This window comes from Equus caballus, chromosome 13 (genome assembly GCF_041296265.1).
Source record: "Equus caballus isolate H_3958 breed thoroughbred chromosome 13, TB-T2T, whole genome shotgun sequence".
NCBI lineage: Eukaryota > Metazoa > Chordata > Mammalia > Perissodactyla > Equidae > Equus > Equus caballus.
Window position 1 is genome coordinate 11578204 of NC_091696.1, and position 15866 is coordinate 11594069.

The 15866-nt window shown below is 48.1% G+C and overlaps 1 long non-coding RNA gene across 1 annotated transcript; it reads right to left on the reverse strand.

The window, feature by feature from the left end:
• Positions 1-769: 769 nt before the first annotated feature.
• Positions 770-10289, reverse strand: LOC111776202 (uncharacterized). Its single transcript, XR_002812185.2, has 3 exons — positions 10158-10289; positions 6509-6641; positions 770-1035 (listed from the first exon to the last, which is right to left on the reverse strand). It is a non-coding gene; the product is annotated as an uncharacterized lncRNA (long non-coding RNA).
• Positions 10290-15866: the final 5577 nt, after the last annotated feature.

The following is a 15866-nucleotide window of genomic DNA, read 5'->3' on the forward strand; positions in this document are numbered from 1 at the left end:
CAGTCAGAGAGCTCTCAGCAGGCCCACACATCCTGGAAATGCTGACTCGCAGTGTCAGGCCTGGAAGGCCCCTAGAGGTCCCCTAGCCCATCCCCGCTTGCCTTTTGCACATAGAGAAATCTGGGTTCTGCAAAAGGAAGGGGTGTGCTCAAGGTCACATGGCAAGGTGCCGGAGTCACTAGAAGAGAAAAATCGATAGGAGGCAGAAAGGGATTTGAGGAAGAGCAAAGCAGCTTTGGGGCTTCCCCACAGGCTGCTCCTGGGGCACCTCACCTGGAGCTCCAGGGGCAGAGGGAAGTGGGGGATCCTGCCAGAGCCTCTCTCAGCCCCAGGGCGGGGGACTTGCCAGTAGCAACTCTCTAGGTCCAGCCTCTGCCCTCCAGGTCCAGCGTACAGGCTTTGTACTAATTTCCTATAGCTGCTGTACCAAATTACCACAAATATAGTGGCTTAAAACGACACAAACTTATCCTACAGTTCTCGAGGTCACTAGTCTGAAATGGGTCCTGGGCTAAATTCAAGGTCTCGGCAGGGCGGTGTTCCTTCTGGAGGATTTGGGGAAAATCCGTTTCCTTACCTTTTCCAGCTTCTAGAAGCTGCCTGCGTTCCCTGCCTGCCCATGACCTCCTTCCAGCCAGCAGTTGCATCACTCTGACCACTGCTGCCATTATCTCATCTCCTTTTCTGACTCCTGCCTCCCTCTTCCATCCTCTGAGGCCACTTGTGATTATATTAGGCCCACCTGGGTAATCCAGGCTAATCCCCCATCTCAAGGTCCTTAATTTAATCACACCTGCGAAATCCCTTTAGCTGTGTAAGGTAACAAATTCACAGGCTCCACGGATTAGGCTGTGGACATCTTCGGGGGGCCATTACTTCTGCCTCCCACAGGCTCCAAGCCTGGGTCCTGGCTCCCAGCCAAGGAGTGAGGCAGACACTTTAGCTCCAAACTCCATCAGCTCTTGGCAGTAATGGCTTTGTCTCCATTTGTCAGAGAGCTCTCTGAGACGCACTGTGTCACTGGAGGGAGGAGGACTGGAGGAATGAAAGGAATGAAAATGCTTAAGAATTCAGGGAGTCAACGGTAATCAAAAACCTCCCCAAAAACAAGAGTCCAGGACCAGACGGCTTCTCTGGAGAATTCTACCAAACATTCAAAGAAGACTTAATACCTATTCTCCTCAAACTGTTCCAGAAAATTGAGAAAGATGGAGAACTCCCTAACACATTCTATGAAGCCAACATCACTCTGATCCCCAAACCTGACAAGGACAACACAAAGAAGGAGAACTACAGGCCGATATCACTGATGAACATAGATGCAAAAATCCTCAACAAAATTTTGGCAAACCGATTACAGCAATACATCAAAAAGATTATACACCATGATCAAGTGGGATTTATACCAGGGACACAGGGATGGTTCAACATCCGCAAGTCAATCAACGTGATACACTACATTAACAAAATGAAAACCAAAAACCACATGATCATCTCAATAGATGCAGAGAAAGCATTCGACAAGATCCAACACCCATTTATGATAAAAACCCTCAGTAAAATGGGTATAGAAGGAAAGTACCTTAACATAATAAAGGCCATATATGATAGACCCACAGCCAACATCATACTCAATGGACAAAAGCTGAAAGCCATCCCTCTGAGGACAGGAACAAGACAAGGGTGCCCACTTTCACCACTCCTATTCAACATAGTTCTGGAGGTGCTGGCCAGAGCAATTCGGCAGGAAAAAGAAATAAAAGGAATCCAAATAGGTAACGAAGAAGTAAAACTCTCGTTGTTTGCAGACGACATGATCTTATACATAGAAAACCCCAAAGAATCCACAGAAAAACTATTAGAAATAATCAACAACTACAGCAAAGTAGCAGGGTATAAAATTAACGTGCATAAATCAGTAGCATTTCTATACACTAACAATAAACTAACAGAAAAAGAACTCAAGAACTCTATCCCATTCACAATAGCAACGAAAAGAATAAAATACCTTGGGATAAACTTAACCAAGGAAGTGAAGGATCTATACAATGAAAACTACAAGACTCTCTTGAAAGAAATAGGCGATGACATAAAGAGATGGAAAGACATCCCTTGCACATGGATCGGAAGAATAAACATAGTTAAAATGTCCATACTACCTAAAGCAATATACAGATTCAATGCTATCCCAATCAGAATTCCAAGAACATTCTTCACAGAAATTGAACAAACAATCCTAAAATTCATATGGGGCAACAAAAGACCGCGAATTGCTAAAGCAATCCTGAGCAAGAAAAACAAAGCCGGCGGAATCACAATCCCCGATTTCAAAACATACTACAAAGCTACAGTGATCAAAACAGCATGGTACTGGTACAAAAACAGGTCCACAGATCAATGGAACAGAATTGAAAGCCCAGAGATAAAACCACACATCTATGGACAGCTAATCTTCGACAAAGGAGCAGAGGGCCTACAATGGAGAAAAGAAAGTCTCTTCAACAAATGGTGCTGGGAAAACTGGACAGCCACATGCAAAAGATTGAAAATTGACCATTCTTTTTCTCCACACACCAAAATAAACTCAAAATGGATCAAAGACCTAAAGATTAGGCCTGAGACAATAAGTCTTTTGGAAGAGAATATAGGCAGTACACTCTTTGACATCAGTTTCAAAAGAATCTTTTCGGACACTGTAACTCCTCAGTTGAGGGAAACAATAGAAAGAATAAACAAATGGGACTTCATCAGACTAAAGAGCTTCTTCAAGGCAAGGGAAAACAGGATTGAAACAAAAAAACAGCTCACTAATTGGGAAAAAATATTTACAAGCCACTTATCCGACAAAGGGTTAATCTCCATAATATACAAAGAACTCACACTGCTTAACAACAAAAAAACAAACAACCCGATCAAAAAATGGGCAGAGGACATGAACAGACATTTCTCAAAAGAAGATATGAATATGGCCAATAGACACATGAAAAGATGTTCATCATCGCTAATCATCAGGGAAATGCAAATCAAAACTACACTAAGATATCACCTTACCCCCGTTAGATTGGCAAAAACATCCAAAACCAAGAACGACAAATGTTGGAGGGGTTGTGGAGAAAGAGGAACCCTCATACACTGTTGGTGGGAATGCAAACTGGTACAGCCACTATGGAAAACAGTATGGAGATTTCTCAAAAAGTTAAAAATAGAAATACCCTATGACCCAGCCATCCCATTACTGGGTATCTATCCTAAGAACCTGATATCAGATATCTCAAGAGTCCGTTGCACCCCTATGTTCATTGCAGCATTATTTACAATAGCCAAGACGTGGAACCAGCCTACATGCCCAGAAACTAATGATTGGATAAAGAAGATGTGGTATATATACACAATGGAATACTACTCAGCCATAAAAAAAGACGAAATTGGCCCATTCACAACAATGTGGATGGACCTCGAGGGTATTATGTTAAGCGAAATAAGTCAGTCAGAGAAAGACGAACTCTATATGACTCCACTCATAGGTGGAAATTAGTATATTGAGAAGGAGATCTGATTGGTGGTTACCAGGGAAAAGGGGGGGTGGGGGGAGGGTACGGAGGGGGAAGTGGTGTACCCACAACATGACTAACAAAAATGTACAACTGAAATCTCACAAGGTTGTAATCTATCATAACATTAATAAAAAAAAAAAAAAAAAAAAAAAGATGAAAAGAGTTATGGGGATGGATGGTGGTGATAATTTCACACAATGTGAAAGTATTTAATACCACTGAACTGTATATTTAAAAACGGTTTAGACGATCAATTTTATGTTACATATATTTTAAAATTAAAAAAAGACATTTAAAAAAAGAGAGGGAATGGGAGGAAAGAAGTTGATGGTGGTGAGGACAAATGATTTTTTTTTTTTTAAAGATTGGCACCTGGGCTAACAACTGTTGCCAATCTTTTTTTTTTTTTTTTCCTGCTTTATTTCCCCAAACCGCCCCCTCCCCCGTACACAGTTGTATATCTTAGTTGCAGGTCCTTCTAGTTGTGGGAGATTTTTTTTTTTAAATAACAGAAATCAGAACAGTGCTTCTCTCTAGTGAGGGGGGAAAAATGTCAAGGAAGGAGCCTGAGGAAACTTAAGGGGTAATAAAAATGTTCCAATTTTTATAGGAAGTAAATTACATAAGTATATGCATTTGTGAAAAACTCAATGAACTGTATATTTAAGATCTGTGCATTTTATTGTAAAATTGAAAATTATAACTCAATTTTTTAGTTTTTTCAAAAAGATCACAATTAGATACTATTTTAGATCATTCAACTAGGAAAATTTAAAAGTCTGAAAACACCAAGTACTGGAGAGACTGTGAAACAACAAGATCTCATACACTGATGGTAGGAGGATAAAATGGTACAATCAGTCTGGAAATAAATGTTGTATTATCTCTCTAAGTTTAACATTTGCTCACCATGACCCAGCAATTCCATTCACAGGGATATACCCAGGAGAATCTCTTGCACATGTACTACATGAGTCATCTATAGGAATGTTTCTTATACCAGTGTTCAAAATAACAAACACCTGAAAACAGGATTCTTATCACTCAATCACAGAAATAAATTGAGCATGATAACTAAGGGTATCACTTTTGAATATTTAAGATGCCTTTATGTTTTAAAGACAACTCAGTTTCAGTATATACATATTATCAGTTTGTTCAATGTTTGTGTGTACAGAATAAATTGAAAATTAAGGCACAGAATTAAGGTATTATTATGATTTTGTATTTTTAAAAAGTAAAATCTGTTCATTTAACATGACTTCTATGAGAATAAAGACTGGAACTCATCTTAAAAAAAAAAAAAAAAAAAAAAAAAAAAAAAAAAAAGAATTCAGGGAGTCAGCACAGAGGGGCTCCAGCCACCCTGCAGCCCCCAAATTTGAGTGCAGCACACTCAGATTCTGCTTCACCCATGGTCACAGCCTCTCCAGCCACACCTGCATTTGAGTGTGTCTCTCCATTATCCTGAGAAGTGTCACAGCTTCCTAGCCCTGGACACTCCCTTCCCCTCTAAACAAAGTGTTTTCATCCACACTCTCTCAATTAACCCTGATAGCAGCTCTGTGAGGGAAGTATTATTGTCCCTTTTTACAGACAGGAACAACTGAGGCTCAGCAAGAGGAAATGGCCGAGTTTGCACAGTGGACCCAGGACTAGAACCTAAGATTCTTGATGCCCGTTAATACTGGTCACCAACATGCCTAGTTCTTCCCTTTCCTGGCCCCTGGTAGATTTGCACTTCCTGCCCTCCGGAAGTGAGGCATGGCCCTATGACATGCTTCGGCCAGTGAAATGTGTGTGGAAGTCTCTCCTCCTAGGCAGAGGCCGTCAAGGACCCGACCAATTTGGCAACTTCGCTTCCTTCAGGGTGACCAGTGACATTCCAGATGGTGGAGGCTGCATCGATGTGTGTCCCTGAGTGAGGGCCACCTGGAGCAAAGCCTCCGTTGACTCAAGATGGACATAGGAAGGGAGGAATCCATCTTTGTTGTTGTAAACTACTGCGACTGCGCAGCCTAACCCAGCCCCTCCTGGCTGACACTCTCAGCCTCCTCAATTTTTGTCTGTCCTGTGGGGTTTTCTGAAACCTGTTTTCCAGCCAGCTATTAAGGCTGGATCTGCTCACTGTTTTATTCAGCACATTTGTTGTTCCCTGTGCCGGGGCCTACTGGAATGGAGAACACACAGATAAATAAGACGGAGCTTCTGACCTCGAGAAACTCATAGAGTAATCCAATGCTGATTTGAGTGTCCTGTGCTCTCCTGAAACTCAACCTGTCTCACTCAGAACTTTGTCACCTCCCCATGAACTTGGGTTTCTCTGTTTAGTAACTAGCACTACCAACCAATAGCTTAAGCTGGAAACCTGGGTGTTATCTCCAACAATCCCCACCCCCAAAAAACTAGTCACTAAATCCTATTGATTCTATCTCCCAGGCCCTGCTGGAAACTGTCCCCTTCTCTCCATCCCCACATCTCTTATCATGGCTTCCTCAGTGTCTCCCTGTCTCTAACCTATTCCCCACATCACAAGAACAGTGAATCGTCTAATGTTTACAAATCTGATGGTGCCACTCCCCTGCTTAAACCCCTTCCATGGCTCCCCAGTGCTCTTCCTCAACTCCTTAGCTCAGTTTACAAGGTCTGGCACAGCCTGGCTCTGCCTGTGTTTTTGGCATCATCCCTCACCACTTGCTGCCAGGATCTAGCCAGGCTGAACTACTTCTAATTCCTCTAATGTCTGGGCTCTCTTCCCACCGGGCCTCTGCACATGCTGTTCTCTCTGCCTGGAATACGCATCACCCTCTTCCCTCCTTCCCTTGAGTCAACTCTTATTTAGCCTCACATCTCAGCTTTCATTTTCTCCAGAAGGGCTTTGCTGCTACCACCCCCTCCCGGTCTGGACTAGGAGCCCGCATCACACCCTGTACCTCCCCAGAGACAGCACTCACCCCTGCATCTCAGCAGACTGCTGACTTCACGGTATCTTCCACTAGCCCGGGGGGCCTTTGAGGATTGGGTCTGGGTCTGTTGGGCCCAACTTTGTGCGTAGGAACTCACGCACAGAAGGTGTTCAAATCATATCTGTCAAGTGAATGGAGGATATGAGCAAATATTTCTGGAGCATCTGTGTGTTGGGCCAAGGGCGGAGCTGGAATCTTGGGCTGAGGAGCAAGAAGAGGTCTAGACCAGGTTCCCGTTTGCACAGCACAGAGATGATTTTCAAGAGAAGCTCGATGATACGCCATAGAACCTATCAATAGCCCAGAGAATTTGAGCTAGTGATTGGTGCCATGAAGAACACAAAGCAAGGGGTTGTGGTAGGGAGCGGGTGGTCAGAGAGCCCTCTGAGGAGGTGAGGCTTGACCTGGGCCTGAGTGGAGAGGGAGCTGACCATGAACCTTTTGGTTATGAAAAGGTTTGGGGAGACCATTCCAGGCCCATCGGTGGGGATTTAGCCTGGCCTGCAGAAGGACCAGCGAGAAGGCCATTGTGATTGGAGCAGAGAGGAGCGTGCTAAGAGCTGAGTCAGAAAAGCTGGTAAGGGCCAGACTGCTCAGGCCTTTCTAGGCTGTTGGGGGAGCAGGAGTTTTACTCTAAGGGCGATGAGAATCCATTGGAAAGTGATACAGGTGCCCCAGATGTCAGCCTCTTGAATATCTCCCACCTCCTTCAACTTGCTGAGTGTGCCTTGCCTCTTCAGATTTAATTAAAAGGACCCAGCCAGGTATCTCCCATTAAAGTCATGAAACCCAGCATCCCTACCCAAAACCTCATGAGTTCTTAGGGAGCGTAGATTCTGCTGAGCACCCCTGATCCTGCTGATTTGTGAATCTCCCATCTGCTTTTGCCTCCTCCATGACTCCTTTTTCCTGTTCACTGACTAAGCCCTTCACTCCTGAAGTTCCACCAATTCCAGGCTGTGTGTGCAACCGACTTGGCTGATGATTTGGAGCAAGGACCCAAGAAACAACTGAAAATTGAAAATCAGACACCCTGTTTTTAAAAAGCCCTTTTGGGGGCTGGCCCTGTGGCCTAGTGGTTAAGTTCAGCGTGCTCTGCTTTGGTGGCTTGGGTTTGGCTTCCAGGCACTGACCTACACCACTTGTCAGTGGCCATGCTTTGGTAGCGACCCACATACAAAACAGAGGAAGATCGGTGGAGATGTTAGCTCAGGGTGAATCTTCCTCAGCAAAATTAATTAATTAATTAATTAATAATAAAGGGGCCGGCCCTGTGGCCAAGTGGTTAAATTCACATGCTCTGCTTCAGCGGCTCAGGGTTTTGCTGGTTCGGATCCTGGGCATGGACATGGCACCGCTCATCAAGCCATGCTGAGGTGGCGTCACACATGCCACAACTAGAAGGACCCACAACTAAAAATACACAATTATGTACCGGGGGGCTTTGGGGAGAAAAAGGAAAAATGAAATCATAAAAAAATAATAAGCCCTTGTGCATTCACATACACCACCACTATCACCACACACATACACATTCCCAGGTAATTTTCACTCATTTTCTCTACTCCAGCCCTTATATCCTACCCCAGTGGGGGGACTCTCCCTCTCTCCTGTAACCTCCTTCCTTCTCCTCCCTTGTTTGCAAACTCTCTGACTCTCACATTTTTGCTCATTGCTTTTTTTTTTTGGAGGAAGATTAGCCCTGAGCTAACTGCTGCCAATCCTCCTCTTTTTGCTGAGGAAGACTGGCCCTGAGCTAACATCCATGCCCATCCTCCTCCACTTTATATGTGGGATGCCTACCACAGCATGGCGTGCCAAGCAGTGCCATGTCCGCACCCGCGATCTGAACCGGTGAACCCTGGGGCTGCCAAAGCGGAATGTGTGCACTTAAGCGCTGCAGCACTGAGGTGGCCCAACTCATTGCTTTTATTTAAAAAAAATAACAGGTTTATTGAGATAATTCACATACTGTAAAATTCATTCTTTTAAACTGTACAATTCAGTGGTTTTTAGTAAATTCGCAGGTTGTGCAACCATCACCACTAATTCCAGAACATTTCATCACCCCCATCCCCCCAAAAAATTCATACACATTAACACTTACTCCCCATTCCCCACTCCCCTCAGCCCCTGGTAACCACTAATCTACTTTCTGTCTCTATGGATTTGCCTATTCTAGATATTTCATAGACTTGGAATCATGCAATGTGTAGCCATTTGTGTCTGGCTTCTATCATTTAACATAGCGTTTTCAAGTTTCATCTGCATTGCAGCATGGATCAGTACTTCATTCCTTTTTATGGTGAAGTGATAGTCCTTTGTATGGACTCACCAAACTGTGTTTATTCAGTCATCTGTTGATGGACACTTGGGCTGTGTCCACCTTTTGGCTGTAATGAATAATGCTGCTATGAACATTCATGTACAAGTATCTGAGAATCTGTTTTCAATTCTCCCAGGGATTTACCCAGGAGTGGAATTTGCTGGGTCATATGGTAATTCTATGGTTAACATTGAAGAACTGCCAAACTGTTTTCTATGGTGGTTGTACCATTTTACATTCCCACTTGCAATGCGCAAGGGTTCCAATTCTCTACATCCTTGCTGACTTTTGTTATCCCCTCCCTCCCTTTATAAAAAATTCTAGCCATCCTAGTGGGTGTGAAGTGTTAACTCCTGGTTTTGGTTTGTTTCCCTATTAATAACTAATTATACTGAGTATCTTTTCTTGTTCTTATTGGCTATTTGTATATCTTCTTTGGAGAAATGTCTCTAAGTCCATTGCCCATTTTTCAATCAGGATCTTGCACATTTCTTTTTTTTTAATTAATTAATTAATTAATTAATTAATTAATTTGAGGAAGATTAGCCCTGAGCTAACTACTGCCAGTCCTCCTCTTTTTTTGCTGAGGAAGACTGGCCCTGAGCTAACATCCATGCCCATCTTCCTCTTCTTTAAACCTGGGACGCCTACCACAGCATGGCGGTGCCAAGCAGTGCCATGTGCGCACCCGCGATCCGAACCGGCGAAGGCCGGGCCACAAAGAAGCGGAATGTGGGAACTTTGCTGCGCCACCAGGCCGGCCCCTCTTGCACATTTCTTATGCAGAACTGTCTAGCTATCTTGTTTACTGCTTAGCCTCCAGGACCAGCTTTCCACAATTGCCATTTTTGTTTTGCTAATCAAAGCTGGCTCTCCTAATTGGAATTCTGCAGCCACTTACAAAACTAAGTCGTTTTGTTTCCCATCCCCATTTGTGTACCACTGTCGCATTTCACTGTCCCAAACTGAGAGGCGGAGGTGAATCGTTCTGATTTTACACATGAGGATTTAGGGATTGGCCAGGATCACACAGCTAGCTAACTAGGGGGCAGGATTTGCACCCTGAACGGTCAGACTCCAAAGAGCCCTACGCTCTTTCTACTAACTAGTACTATCCTGTCTCATGACCGCCCTGGTGTTTATCCTCATCTCCACTGTAGGGAAGGGGAGCCAAGGGTCAGAGAAGGGTCAAGAGTTTTTCTGGGTCACACAGAAAGATCAGGGACCAGGTCTTGGGACTGCCACCTCAGCCCGCAAAGCCTCCTCCCAGCTCCACCGGCCCAGCCGCGTGGACCGGGACGAGTGGCGTACCTCGGCCCTTCAGGCCCGGTCCGGTCACGCCTTCCTGCTGAGTCACGGCCGTCGGGCGGGGCGGGGCGGGCACGGTGCGCAGGGTAGAGGAGGCTAGGGCCGATCTCGCGTGGGAACCGAAGCCCCACCCCTGGCTCCACAGTAGCCTTCTGATTGGAGAGCCTGGGAATAGCACGGCCAATCACAGCAAACTGAGGAGCGTGGGCGGGGCGGTGCCAAAGGCAAAGGAGACGCCCACTCCTCCCCTGGAAGCCGCCCTACCCGGCGCGCCCCTCCGGGGTTTTGGGAGTGTCCAGGGCTCGCCACTGGAAGGGAGGGGTTAGCTGGACCTCGGTTGCAGAGCTGTGGTGCGGCGTACGCGGGGACAAGAAGGAAGGCTCTGGAAGGGCCCTCGAGAGCCTAGGGTGAAGGCGACCTCTTCTAGTCTGTGCAGCCATTTGCGGTTTACAAGGGCGCTTGGCCTCCGAATCGGGCGGGCTGGGCTCTTTACTTTTGTTCTCAGAGGGGAAGATTAACGTACAGAGGCCTGTTAAAATTGTAAAGTCAGTTTTCTATAAAAGTGGGATTAGCAAGGGGTGGGCCCGGACACTCGCAGACATGCGCACTAGACTGATGGTTTAATACAACCGACTGAGTAGAGGCACCCCAGCGAAGGCATGGGGATGCGGGGTCACGCTGAGGATGGGGACCCTGTCGTCTCCGGAGTTGACCCTGAGGGCCTTTGCGATGTACACAAGGCGGCGAGGGTGGTCTCCGGATCTCAGCGGTTTGCTTCTCAAACTCATGTAGTCAAGGCCTTGTGCCCTGGCTCCCGTGCTGGCCCTGCCCTGCTCTCCACCCACCCCGCCTCTGCTCTTGATTTGTCTGGGTGGACTACAGTTTATCTTGCTCCTTGCAAGTCTTTCTTCCTTTCCAGCTCACTCAGCTGCTCAGCTAGGATTTGAGCCCCTTCCTTGTGTCAGACAGGGGTCAAAAGGCCCATTACTGGGCAAACCAGGTCCTTGCTCCTCCACGGTTTACAGTGTAGTTGGGAGACTGACTAGTGGTAACATCAAAGCCTGATGCGAGTTGCAGTGGGGAAGAACAGAGTGCTAGCTCAGGGGCTGGTTGCAAGGACCCCTAACTTAGTCTGGGGAGTGGGTCCAGGGAACGCTTTTGGAAGAAAATAACTTCTAACGAGAGGAAAGTGAGCCTGGCCTTATGAGAGGAAAGGAATGAGAATCAGATGGCTGGAACAGAGGTTTGGGAGATGGTGGATTGAGATGGGAGGAGAGCCATGTAGGCTCATTAAAGATAATGGAGATTATCCTGAGGGTACTAGGAAGCTAATTAGAGGATTTTAAGCAGAGGAGATACATAATAAGATCTGAATTTTAAAAATGGGCATCCTGTGGAGAAAAGATAGATGGTAGGGGAGATAAGAGATAAGACAGAAGCAGGGGCACCAGTTTGGAGACTGCTGCAATAATGCAGGGGAGAGATGATGATGGTTTGGTCTCTGGTGGTATAGAGACGGGGGTATAGAGGTATAGACGTGGTGGACGTGGTATAGAGACAGTGAGCACAGGCTGAATTGCTGACCTGTCCAAAGGGGGCTCCTTCCCTGGGGCCCCATTTATTTATTTGTTTATTCTCTCATTCAACAAATATTTGAGCACCACTCTGGGCCAGAAGTTATGCCTAGTCTCCCAAGGAGAGGGGCTGCTGTCTGACCCAGTCAGAGGGTGGGAGGGAAGGGGTGACGGCTGCGGAGAGCTTGGTGCACACCTCACCGTGACTCCACAACTGCACACCATTTGGACACTGACGAGGGGGTTCCTACGTGTTCTTCCTTTCACCAGGGCTTCGCCTCATCTCTGCTGCTCGCCAGCCAGAGATCATTCTTCATATTTGGCAGATGGAGAAACTGATGCTCAGAGAAGAGACTCACCTGCCCAGGGTCCCTCGCCTGAGCTAGAGGCCGACTTGGAACCTGGGTATCCAGATTCTCCCTGGCTTCTCTTCCTACTGCAGTCTGGCTGCCCACATTTGGCTTGTTTCAGGCTTGGACAGCCCTTCTGCCACTGTCAGGCAGGAGGAGAAGCTGCAGACAGAGGGGCGCCTGCTGCCTGTCTCTCTGAGTCCCACTCCTGCCCCGAGATTGCTGTATTATTAGCAACAGCCACGGCTGCGCAGAGCTGCAAAGCCTCTAGCTTGCCAGGGGACTTTGCATGCACTATCTCATTTGATCCATCTGGCCGCACTAGGAAGTGAAAATTATTATCCCCACTCTACAAGTGAAGAGACTGAAGCTTAAAGACATGAACTATTATGCATCTGTTGAGCTCCATCGAGGTTCAGAGATACACAGCTAATATGTATCCATTGAGCTATGATCCCCTGCTACTGTGCTGGGCTCTGGAAGATGCAAAGATGAATGAATGGGACCTGGGCTCTGCCCCAAAGAGGAGACACTCTATAGAGATAGAATGTATATACATTCCCCACTCTTGTATAAGACTCCAGTGTGTGGGGCTTTGGAGAAGAAGTGTCACGGGCTTAGAGGCAGAAGAAGAAATCACTCCTAGTAGTTCCGGGGATGGGGCTGGCCCGGTGGTGCAGCAGTTAAGTCGCACGTTCCGCTTCGGCGGCCTGGGGTTTGCTGGTTTGGATCCCGGGTATGGACATGGCACCGCTTGGCAAGCCATGCTGTGGTAGGTGTCCCACATATAGGGTAGAGGAGGATGGGCATGGATGTTAGGTCAGGGCCAGTCTTCCTCAGCAAAAAGAGGAGGATTGGCAGCAGATGTTAGCTCAGGGCTAATCTTCCTCAAAAAAAAAAAAAGTTCTGGGAAGCCTTCTGGAAGAGGGAGTGTTTAAGCTGGAGTTGAAGACCACAAATTTGGAAAGGTGGGGATAGGGTGATGGGTCCCTTCTACGTCCTCTCCCAGCATCCTGGGCTCACCCCTCTCATCACATGTCATTATTTGTCTCACCTACGAGCTTTTATGCATTTGTAGGCACTCAATGTTTGAATGAATGAAGGGGTAAATGATGGGCAGAGAGGCAGGATGAGGCCAGTTTGCAGGTGGCCTTCGTGATCAGGAGGGTCTCTTGCAGCCCCATTGTGGAGGGCCACCATCTGGGTCAGAACCCTTAGACACTGAGGACAGAGCGATGGAATATGTCCTTTCCTCCTGGTGCGGCAGGGCTCGGCACACAGCATAAGGGCTCAGTGTTGAGGTTTGGGGGAGAGGGGAGGTGGATAGGACTCCTTAATTGGTGGGACCTTTATCACTGGGGTCACAACCTACTCTCCTGACTTACTACTCTCAGCCCAAACAGCTTGGCCAGATTTTTGGAACTGTCCCAAAGGGTGCTGGGAACAGAAGGCATCTGTTACCTCCAAGTTCTTGTTGGACCTGAAGGGCACCCTTAATGCCGGGTTATCCAGGTCCCTGTCTCTGTGGAGAGGGGAAAAGATCAGGATCACTGAGGATTGGGGTGGTTCTTCCCATTTGAAAGCATGAGAATGACGACTCTGCGGAGCTCAGTGGCTGCCAAACCTCACAGCTAGTGAGAGGCAGAGGGGCGGGGGAGGGAGTCCATGCCTTCAAAGCAGCCCCCTTCTCCGACCTCCTGCTGCCCTTGAGGAAGCCACTCCTCAGTCTGGCTGTGGGCAGACAGGGTCAGCTGGCGGAGCTTCCCGCAGCAGGTCGTGCAGATGGAAGAGAGGCCCCAGCTGCCTGGCCTGGAGGCCACTGCCTTCCCAGAGCAGCGATCCATCTTGCACTGATTGGGTCCAGCCCAGCAGCTCTGGGATGAGCCATGGGCACCTGGCCAGGCTGCTCAGCACCTTCTCTCCCCGTCTCTGTCTCAGGCAGTCTGTCTTCCTGTCTGTCCCTCTGTTGGATCCTTGTCTCTCTCTCTCTGTGTCTGTGTCTCCACCACTGTGTATCTGTCTCTCCACCATTACTCTTTTCTCCTCTGTTCTCTTTGTCTGCCTCAGGGCCTCCTCCCTGGCCTTTCCCCTGCTCCAGGAGTAACGCTAGGCATCTAGTCCCTCAGGAATCACGGTTGCCCCACTCCGTCTGATGCCTCTCCTCAGCCACCTGCATGACCCAGTGGATAAAAAAATGACAAAGCAGGGGAATACCGTGGTCAGGCCCTAATCTGTTCAAGTCCTTGGCTTCCTCTTCCCTCGTTATGAAGCTCGAGAGGCCTGAGTTGTCCCCGTCTTAGAGGTGGAAGTGCTGGGCCAGAGATCACAGTTAGGGGAGCAAGATGTGATGGTGGCAGGGCCACTGTGCCAGACAGAACTGAAAGATGTGAAGGTCCAAGCCACTTGGTGCCCTGCCACCACGCTGCTTCTTCCAGACGCCTTGGGCAAACCCCGCCCTTGGGGCTCCAGCCTTGCCCTTTGCCTAAACCGCCGTTTCTGGTTGGCATTCCTGAGGACTTCAGCCCCTGCTTGTAGATTGTCTCCTTCCCAAGGCCCTGCCTCATTCTGGGGGATTCCAGCATCCACAGGACACAGCATCTTCCGCCGGAGCCTCTCAGGGGAACCTCCTCAAATTGGGCCTCACCCTAGCCCATGTCTACTCCCCAGAATTTTCTGTGGGTCTTGGTGGGCCTCCCAGAATGATGCCCTACTCTCCTGATCCTCTGGCACCCCCACTTCACTGCACCCCTCTACTGTTCTGCTGTGTCCCCAAGGCCTCCAGCCCCTGCTCCCCTCCTGGCCTCTGTTTCCCCCAGCTCACGGGGTCCTTGGCCAATCCCAGCGCTCATTCCTTTGATATACTGGACTCCCTGTCCCCTGGTTCCTTGGCCATAGCTGACCACTGCCTGCTCTGGGTCGTCTGACTTCAACCTTCTCAGTTCACAGCCTACCCTGCTGAGGGCTGCTGGAGAAAACCACAGGGCCGGGCAGATGGGGGTCCCTGTGTGCATGGCCTCCAGGCCCAGCTGGTTCTCAAATGGCTGGCCTTTCCCCAGCTCACTCCCCCACCCTCCCTAGAAGCTCCTTCAAACCTTCCGCCTGTTCGCCAGCCTCTCCCCCCTCCTCCTCCCATGACTCAGCAGATGACTTCAGCTTCTCCTCCTCAGAGAAAGAGGTTCCCAGGAACCTCCCTACTCTCCACTCACAAGTCCTTCCATCCCAGCTGACCCCTCCTCCAGGGATCCTGACCTCCCCTACCTCAATTCACCCACGTGTCCCTTCCAGCCCCCCATCTTTCCAGCCTCTCTCTCTCCAGACTCTTTCCCCTGAGTATTTAAACAACCCCCAGCCTTTTCCAGACAAATGAAACCCTCCCTTTGCCCTGAGCTGCCAGCAATATCAGCTTCTTCGCCTTTAAATTACTGATGAAAACAGTCTTCTCCAAATCCTAATTTGTCGCCTCTCTACCCCCTGCCATCCTGAACCACTATAGTTGGGCTCCACAAAAATTGCACTTGCCAAGGTCAACAAAGACGCCCTAACTCATGAAAAGGCCTCCTTTTCTGTCCTTACAGGAGTTTTCCAGAGTCATTTGGCACTGTGGAGCACCACGAGCGTTGGATGGTCACTTCCTTCTGTGATCTCTGAGTCACATGGACTCCTGGTTTTCCCAGTGCTTCCTCCAAGTTTCCTTCTGAGCCCATCTTTGCTAGCCCACCTCCACACCTCACCCCCGTCCCATTTATACTCTTCTAAGACCCACGGGGCCGCCTCCCACTGAGAACTCA